At 39.9% G+C, this 6,000-nt stretch overlaps 1 long non-coding RNA gene across 1 annotated transcript in view; it reads left to right on the forward strand.

Annotated features, from left to right (window-relative positions):
• Nucleotides 1-5,464, forward strand: part of LOC129647741 (uncharacterized) — an 88,282-nt gene extending 82,818 nt beyond the window's left edge. Inside the window, exon 4 of the long non-coding RNA XR_008712475.1 lies at nucleotides 5,366-5,464. This is a non-coding gene — a long non-coding RNA (uncharacterized LOC129647741). The remainder of the gene's footprint in view (nucleotides 1-5,365) is intronic.
• The last annotated feature ends 536 nt before the right edge of the window (nucleotides 5,465-6,000 follow it).

The raw sequence follows: 6,000 nt of genomic DNA on the forward strand, positions 1-6,000 counted from the left end.
CAATAAAACTTAACTTCCAACTTTCATATTATGCAATTTTTTTAAGTCAAATGCTTCATTAATATACACATATTGGAAAAGGAGTGTTTACCATCTTGCACACTTGCAAAAAAACTGGATGAAACAAATTTTGGTAGACTATCTCTAAGAGCAGATTTAATTCCTGCTCTGATTTGACAGTTTTGGCCTGTCAAATTTGGCCACCTCATGCGAAGAATTGACTCATTGGCAAAGACTCTGAGATGCTGGGAGGGATTGGGGGCAGGAGGAAAAGGGGATGACAGAGGATGAGATGGCTGGATGGCATCACCGACTCGATGGACGTGAGTCTGAGTGAACTTCGGAAGATGGTGATGGACAGGGAGGCCTGGCGGTCTGTGATGCATGGGGTCGCAAAGAGTCAGACACGACTGAGCGACTGAACTGAACTGAACTGAATCTGACAGTTTTAGATACACTTAGCCCTTATTAGTTCATTTCTATGTTCCAGGCACTGTTCTGAGTGCTATATAGATTTTAATTCATTTCTTCCTCACAGTAATCACATGAGGTAGACCCTATTATTATCCCCACATGAAGGATGAGAAATCTGAGACAGAGAAGTTAAACAATTTGCCCAAATATTCCCAGATATTAAGTAGCAAAGTGAGGATTCAAAATAAAAAAGTGTGGTTCCAGAACCATTATCTTACCAAGCAGGGCTCATAATGTTTAAACCAATGTTAAATGTTATTGGCAGGACCATATCACTAAACAACTCCAGGGGCTCTTTCTCGTGGATTCTGCACAGTCTCTGATGAACAGAAAGGTGGCCACTCTTGTTTATCCGCTCTAACACAGATAAAACAGGGACAATGGCATTCTGAAATAAATCTTATGATCTCAAATGTCACAAACTGTTGTTTATCCACTGTCATTCAGATAAGAGAGAAACAATGACATTTTAATTAATTAATGGGTTTGGAATAAGGAAAGAAAGTAAAACTCATAATCTGCTGTATCATCTCAGATGTCATAATATGGAGCTATAAAATACATTTTCACTTCCTAGAGTACTAGATGGAAAGATGCATTCAAGAACCAGATAGATTTTGTTTTTGTTGCTGTTCAGTCCTAAGTCATGTCTGACTCTTTGCAACACCATGGGCTGCAGCACATCAAGCCTCCCTGTCCTTCACCATCCCCTGGAGTTTGCTCAAACTCATGTCCACTGAGTCAATGATGCCATCCAACTATCTCATCCTCTGTTGCCCCTTTATCCTCTTGCCCTCAATCTTTCCCAGCGTCAGGGTCTTTTCCAATGAGTTGGCTCTTTGCATCTGGTGGCTAAAATATTGGAGCTTCAGCTTTAGCATCAGTCCTTCCAATAAATATTCAGGGTTGATTTCCATTAGGATTGACAGGTTTGATCTCCTTGCTGTCCAAGATACTCTTAACAGTCTTCTCCAACACCACAGTTTGAAAGCATCAATTCTCAGCCATCCGTCTTCTTTACTGTCCAACTCTCACATCCATACATGACTACTATAGCTTTGACTATATGGACCTTTGTTGGCAAGGTGATATCTGTGCTTTTTAATATGTTGTTTAGGTTTGTCATAGCTTTTCTTCCAAGGAGCAAGGGTCTCTTAATTCCATGGCTGCAGTCACCATCTGCAGTGATTTTGGAGCCCAAGAAAATAAAATCTGTCACATTTCTTCCTCATCTATTTGCCATGGCATCATGAAGGATGCCATGATCTTCGTTTCTGAATGTTGAGTTTTAAGCCAGCTTTTTCACTCTCCTCTTTCACCCTCATCAAGAGGCTCTTTATTTCCTCTTCATTTTCTGCCATTAAAGTGGTATCATCTGCATAGCTGAGGTTGTTGATATTTCTCCCAGCAATCTTGATTCCAGCTTGTGAGTCATCCAGCCCAGCATTCTGCAAGATATACTCTACATAGAAATTAAATAAACAGGGTGATGATATCATTTCACTCCTCTGTCTCTTACCCTTAAATGGCTTTCCACTACACTTAGAATAAATATTAAATATATTAATATGAATATACATTTCAACATCAGCAGATGCCTAGAGATTTCTCCCATCTCTTTGTGTTCACCTCTCTCCCTTGTTTATGATGTTCCTTCCACCCTGGCCTTCTGTTCTCTCTGCCTGGGACACTCAGCTTCCCATTATAGGCAAAGCCAGCTCCTTTTTATCCTTCAGGTTGTAGCTCAAATGTTATTTCTATGAAGAAGCCTTTCTTGGCCACTATATGTAAGTAAGTTGCCCTCTGCTCCCAATTACTGTCTAGCATCTCACTTTGTTTGATAGAAGTGGTTTCATATCTACCTTGGTTACTTACAAACTGCATGATCTTGGGCATCTTTAATATTTTGAAACTTTTCTCTCACTTGATAAGGAAAAATAAATAATATTTACCTCATGAAGTTGGTGTGATTTTTCAGTGTAATAATAAAATGGCTAGCTCTTTTCCTGGCACTTAGCCTACAGGTAATACCTGCTTGTCCTCTCTTCATTCTTGCCACCCACACTGACACTCATTTCTAAGTTCATGGATCACCCAAATATATGAGAAAATAAAAGTCAACAAAAGCTATCTTTTCCAAGTTTCAAATATCTAAGCTACATTTAACCATGTCTTTTAAATCCCAGAGAATTAATGGAAAAGGGGAAGGATTATACAGAGGAAGAAGAGGAGAAGCTGGAAGCACAGAAAGAAAAGAAGAAAAATATAAGAAAAAAATTAAAGGATTTCCCCTTAAGAGGCTATTCTAGTCTTGGCCTGGTATCCACTGAAGACACATACAACACAGAGGCAGCTCAGCAAAGCTTTTCACGGGGCTCTCATTGAGTCTTTTGACACAATACTTCCTGCCAGGCCCTTTGTACCTCAACACTTTTTTGGAGCGTTTTTGGCTCATACAGTCATTTCATAGATGCTATGTGTTGAAGGAGTATCCAGTCCCTTACCTTTTTTTTTTTTCCTTTGAGTTTACAGTAATCATGGATTATTAAAGGCAAAACAACCCAACACTTATAACCCACTTTACAACTTGGTTATATTCTAGCATTTGTCTACTTATTAAAACAATCTATTGGTATTTATTGGCAGGAAGATTTTTCCTATAGACAAAGCCTCTGTGATATTTCTAGAGGTATATTTCAGAATCTCAAGGAGGACTCAGTAGAAAATAGTTTTTGCTACAATGTTTGACATGCGTCCAGATATGAGTCCTGGAATTCTCTTTATATAGAGACAACATACACATATGGGGCTTCCCCAGGTGGTGCTAGTGGTAAAGGACCTGCCTGCCAATGAAGAAGACATAAGAGACACAGGTCTGTTATCCTTGGGTCGAGAAGATCCCCTGGATACACAGATATCTTCAGAGGTTACAAGTAGGTCTGAAATAAATCTTAAATGTTCCCACTTCAAAGGGATAGTGCTTCTAGTCTTAGGTGGGCATATCAGCCATTTTATTTCTCCTCACTGTCCCTACTCTGTCCCCATTGATATGTTTGTAACAGGAGAAATAGCCTTGTGTGTCCTAAAGGATGAGACCCTTGGGTAATAATTGCCAGGTCATGGGGCAGATCCAGGATCAGTTCAGTTCAGTTCAGTCACTCAGTCGTATCCAACTCTTTGCGACCCCATTAACTTCAGCACGCCAGACCTCCCTGTCCATCACCAACTCCCGGAGTTCACCCAAACTCATGTCCATCGAGTCAGTGATGCTATCCAGCCATCTCATCCTCTGTCGTCCCCTTCTCCTCCTGCCCCCAATCTGTCCCAGCATCACAGTCTTTTCCAATGAGTCAACTTTTCGCATGAGGTGGCCAAAGTACTGGAGTTTCAGCCTTAGCATCATTCCTTCCAAAGAAATCCCAGGGCTGATCTCCTTCAGAATGGACTTGTTGGAACTCCTTGCAGTCCAAGGGAGTCTCAAGAGTCCAGGATAGATGATAGTAAAAATAAGGATTCATGATGCAAATGACATCAATAATATCTTGCTTTTTAATGACTTTTAGCTTCCCTACTTATATAATCATTTGCGAAGTAAGTAAAAATTGTTACCAAGTTGCTTAGCAGTGCTATCTTAAAATATCTCTAAAAGGGATAGTTTTGAACTAAAAGAGTTTTTAACAAGCATCCTATGAGTTCAAGTCAGATTTGGTGAGGAGCATTGCAGAAAAGTCCTGAATCTTCAGAAATGTGCATCTGTTCTTAAGTTTAGGAATCATTGATCTGGAGTACAGCTGAATGGAATAGATTCATCAGCAATTTAAGAGTTTGAGTTTGTCTCTTCAGAGTTTAGTTTCACACATGGGGACTCACCTTATCCAGCAGGCCTTTTAGCACTGGTTCTTCCTGTAGTTCCTCTGACTGGTGGGCACCCTGTATGACATACCAAGACACTCTCCTTTTGTCTGCTTCACTTCATCTCTACCTACCAGGAACTTTCAAAGCCATCTTGCTTCTCCCCTACCTCACTTTGAATTAAACAAGATGTAGTGCATTTTCAGAACTGGTTCCAAATTATGGATATATGGGATGTTTTCTTTGCCATCTTATTAAAAAACTTAGACGATGCATCACTTTTTTGCTGTGGGAAACTTTGTAACAAAAGTGTCCATGCACTAGAGCTTTAATAGAGAACGCAAAGGATGCCTTTTACTATTGTGTGGGGCCAGAACATTCATAGGTTTATGATAATTCTCTTAACCAAGGGCTTTAGAATCCTGTGACTTGGCTATCATGATGATGAAGAACAAAGAAATCCCTAGTAGGAACACCAGAATCCTCTTTTCATAGGAATTTGGTGAGGAATTCATGGCCTATTTCATTTCTACCCAGCCATGGCGTCATGAATCTTGCTACTGCTGACCAAGACACATCTGTTTATAAGGTCTTCCCTTTTAACTTGAACCCCTACTGGTTTTCTTGCTTTATTTATTTCTTTCTTTCTGTGGAGGGGAACCTTAATTTTTTTTTTCCTATACATTTAACTGGACTGAAGCTTGAGTCCAAACCAGACTACTCTGAGCAGATTCTACTACTCTGTCCCTCAGCTGGCTGGGTTCCATTATGATGGCATTCCCAAAGGCCCACTGGCTGAGACAGTGGGTCTAATATCGGGACAGCTGAAAAGAGTTTATTTATTTATTTATTTAATGCATTTCAATCTAATGCTTAAGGAAGGGAGAGATGTTTACTTGTATGAACCTTAGTTTATGGTGGTGGGCTTACATAAGATTCCCAGGCATTCAGAAAGCAAGGGATTTAATGCTCTACATTCTCTGAAGGTAAAACAAAACAAAACAATAGACTTATTTCCCTTTTATATCTTCCCTTCCAGCTACCCCTGACCCTTCACCCTTTGGGAAAACATCACTTTCCAAATTGAAACCTCTCTTCAGAAAAGAAGAAATCAAGTGACTAACATTCTTTCTTTTACAAGAGAAATAAAAATAACCCACAAAGAAAGAACATTAAGTGATTTCCTTTCCAGTGATCTTTGACATGTTTTTATGAACCTACCTCCAGATTTCCCTTCTCCCAAGACACAGCTTCTCACATCAGAGTTGCATTAAGTATAATAAACTTAATTCATTAGTGAATAAAAATGAATCGGAAATTATACATTGTTAGTGAAGTGAGTGAAGTCACTCAGTCGTGTCTGACTCTTTGCGACCCCATTGACTGTAGCCTACTACGTTCCTCTGTCCATGGGATTTTCCAGGCAAGAGTACTGGAGTGGGTTGCCATTTCCTTCTCCAGAGGATCTTCCTGACCCAGGGATCGAACCCAGGTCTCCCACACTGTAGGCAAATGCTTTACCGTCTGAGCCACCAGGGATACAGAACCTTTTACATCCTTCTAAATAAGAATGGCTTTCTGTTTTATCTATCACATATGCTATTACAATAGGACCTAGTGAGATAATACAGATAAAATGGGCCTTAACCAATGGGTGGACCCATTAAGAAGAAT

The sequence above is a fragment of the Bubalus kerabau genome, chromosome 3 (genome assembly GCF_029407905.1).
Source record: "Bubalus kerabau isolate K-KA32 ecotype Philippines breed swamp buffalo chromosome 3, PCC_UOA_SB_1v2, whole genome shotgun sequence".
NCBI lineage: Eukaryota > Metazoa > Chordata > Mammalia > Artiodactyla > Bovidae > Bubalus > Bubalus kerabau.